The sequence below is a fragment of the Helianthus annuus genome, chromosome 17, assembly GCF_002127325.2.
Source record: "Helianthus annuus cultivar XRQ/B chromosome 17, HanXRQr2.0-SUNRISE, whole genome shotgun sequence".
In the NCBI taxonomy this organism is placed as follows: domain Eukaryota; kingdom Viridiplantae; phylum Streptophyta; class Magnoliopsida; order Asterales; family Asteraceae; genus Helianthus; species Helianthus annuus.
In genome coordinates this window covers 87,679,177-87,682,689 of record NC_035449.2, presented here as the reverse complement: position 1 = coordinate 87,682,689, position 3,513 = coordinate 87,679,177, and the positions used below count along the sequence as shown (strand labels likewise).

At 33.2% G+C, this 3,513-nt stretch overlaps 1 long non-coding RNA gene across 2 annotated transcripts; it reads left to right on the top strand.

Annotated features, from left to right (window-relative positions):
* The first annotated feature begins 1,362 nt into the window (after nt 1–1,362).
* LOC110922951 lies at nt 1,363–2,866 on the top strand. Of its 2 annotated transcripts, none has more exons than XR_002583580.2 (3): nt 1,363–1,626; nt 2,254–2,358; nt 2,452–2,866. It is a non-coding gene; the product is annotated as an uncharacterized LOC110922951 (long non-coding RNA). The 2 variants fall into 2 exon arrangements; XR_002583579.2 differs by having other exon boundaries at nt 2,449–2,866.
* Nucleotides 2,867–3,513: the final 647 nt, after the last annotated feature.

Genomic DNA, 3,513 nt, shown 5'->3' with positions numbered 1-3,513 from the left:
ATATATAGGTAAAGGATCCTGTAAAAAGTCCATCTTTTGTAAGAAGTGTAAGAAATAATCTTGGGATGACAAGTGTCCCTCCTCTTAATTAATTCAAAAGGGTAGATTAGTAATTGTACATTTTTGTCATTTAATTGATTTACAATATAACCGGAAAAAAAAACTGGCGATGAGAATTTTTAGGGATTGATCGTTTCATCTCCATCTCCGATTCAGATCATCTTCTCCGACCATCTTGAATCATAGTCAATTTATCCAGTTATTTTAAAACACCACGCCATGAATCTGATTACACAATGTCTCCATATAAAACACCATGATTTGAATCATAGATGTTTAAAACACCATACCATGAACAATGTCTACAGATAAAACACCATGACTTGAATCATAGTCCTGGTGTTTTAAAATCTGGGAATGTTTTTGTATTGATAAAACACCACGCCATGAACAATGTCTCCTGATAAAACACCATGACTTGAATCATAGATGTTTTAAAACACCACGCCATGAACAATGTCTCCAGATAAAACACCATGACTTGAATCATAGTCATGGTGTTTTAAAATCTGGGAATGTTTTCTATTGATAAAACACTACGCCATGAACAATGTCTCCAGATAAAACATCATGACTTGAATCATAAGCGTTTAAAACACCACGACATGAACAATGTCTCCAGATAAAACACCATGACCTGAATCATAGTCAATTTATCCAGTTGTTTTAAAACACCACGCCATGAATCTGATTATAGATCTATTTATAATAACGTATGAAGAAATTCGTTGATTTTTTGGAGATTGATGACGGTTACCATATAATTCGCTGATCTTTAGGAAGTTGATGGGGGGTTTTGACGGTTACCATATTTGAAACGTTGGAAAAGTCACTATTGCCCTTCAATTTTTACATAAGGTCCTTCTAATTAAAACACAATTTACATTTTATACCCTATTGATCTCAACCATTAGATCAAATATCCAATGGTTTAAAACACTTCTTACCCTTCTTACATTTTAGACACTTTTTACCATATCCCTACCCTATATATATATATATATATATATATATATATATATATATATATATATATATAGGAAACCATTTTTTAGTGAGAAAACTAAGGAAATCCAATTGTGACCATTGATTTTGATCATCTAAGGGTTAGGGAAATTTGATGGTTATTGATTTAAATTTAATACATTACTTATGTTAATGAGTGGCCAGGAGGGTATTTGTGTAAAAGCAAAGAGAACCCAAGTACATAAAATATTTTAAAATATTGTTGATTTGATATGATCAGTGTGTCACCATCAAACCATCATCATTTATATCTCATTCTCTCTCTTCTTATTTGATAATTCAAAATATCTAGAACACTAAGAACATCATTCATCCACATCCAGATCTCTAATTCTCTCTCTTCAACATCCAGATCTCTAATTCTATCTCTCTCTTCACATTCACCGGAAAGAGTAAACCATCATCACCCCCATTCGATCTCTCCAACACAGTACGGCGGTACAAATTTTCATCATGTTCATCTAGAACGTACGCACAAATGTGTGAGAGAGAATCATTTTTGAAGATCTTCATCGTGTTCGTTGGACGGTTCTAGATCCGGTAAGTGTTCTACTAACAGTAAGAACACACTTGATTTTTTTGTTAAAATGGTTGTCAATAACTTTTTGTGTGCTCAAAGTGTTCTAGTAATGAGTTAATGTTCATGTATTTTGCAGGTTTTTGTTTTTATGTTAAAATCATTTTTAGTTTTTTGATATTTTCAGTTTGTTGGCCAATAATTTATGGGTTGGGTTTGTTTTAAGTTTTATGAATTGGATTTGCTTTATTTTGTTTTCTGTTTTTTGTTTAAATTGGGCATCCCAATTATTGGTAGATAATTAGTTTGAAAATCCATAATTGTTACAGAAAAGGTTTCACAATTTTGGTGGTTAAGTTGTTCTTTTTTTTTTTATAATTAGTGTTAAATGTTTCAAATTTTTGCAGGCATAAGTTACGTATGTTACATTTCTGCCAGCTACATTTCTGCTAGTTAGATTCTAAACTGTTTGTCCTGTATGTTGTAACATATGTTACACTTTCGGACAATATTTGGTGCATACATGGTGTTACACATTTTGTTTTGATATGAGTGGATATTGAAATGGTGAATGGTAATTGTTGTATCCTCATCTTAGCAAGTACTCTTTTGCTGACTACTAATATTTGTGTTTTTCATTTCTTGGGCAGGACTGGGACTGGCAAGAAACCTAACAAAACATTATGTGTGAAATGATGCAGATAAAAACTCAAAATTTAGGGAGTCTTCAAGTTCAGGGCATAATTGGGTAGAAGGTAACTAGTGTTAGTTATGTTACTACTATTTTTTAATTAGTAGATTAAAAATACTGGACCGTAACTTGTGTTATTACGACTTGACCATAGCAGTTGCAACCAAACGAGAAGGGATCTTGGCAGGAAAAAAGAGAACTACAATGTCGGATACGACAAAAGGTGGCCATAAAGCGAAAGAAGGTATGGAGAAACCAATGAAGAATGGGAACAAGAAGTCGATGAAGGGCAGGTGGTGGGTACCTTTGACGTTGCACAGAAGTTACCCTCTAGTGTAACACATGTTACAAACATGTGTTACGCATGTTCAACCCCTTTGTTACCAAAAATCGGGGCTGCACATATGTAAGACATGTTTGTAACTTATGTTACACTAGAGGGTAACACATGTATGATCATTTTTGGATCATTTGTATATATTTAAGTCTGTATAAACCTACAACATCGAAACCCCCAAAAAGGTTACCCATGTTATGACAGAATGGGAAATGTGTAGCAGCGTTCAATACTGTTGTTTCACTCTATAATGTGTAACATGTGTGACATGGCGTTTGTCAGCAAAACATATAACTTATAAGTTGATACGGTTTGTATCTTTAAAACATGTTTACCTAAAATACTTACATGTTACAGGTTGTATCTTTAAAACATGTTTAAACTGGAAACTGGAAACAATTACAAAATATAAAGCAGAGTTACACAAGATGTAACATGTGTAAACTGGAAACACTTGTGTAACATTTCGGTGTAACACATGTTACAGGTTATATCTTAAAAAACATGTTTACCTATAAGTACTTAAAAATATAAAGCATAGTAGGAACACAACTTTTAAGGATGTTACACACGTTCTAGAGAAGATGTTACATGTGCACACACAATTAACATGTGTAACATGGCGACAAGTGTCATGTGTGATCTTTTTTTGTTACCCTAGGGTGCTAAACGTATTACAACGTTCATAACGCACATAAACTTATACTAACATCCATCCCTATGTCCACAGATGATCTAGAACATACTCCACATTACCATCTTTACGAGTCTTCTAATGGCACTAAATTGTGGACACCGAATGTCAACGAGCAATATCATTATATTAATGTTAAATCATATGTCACACTGGAAGAACTTCTTGCCATGTATAAGACTTATGAC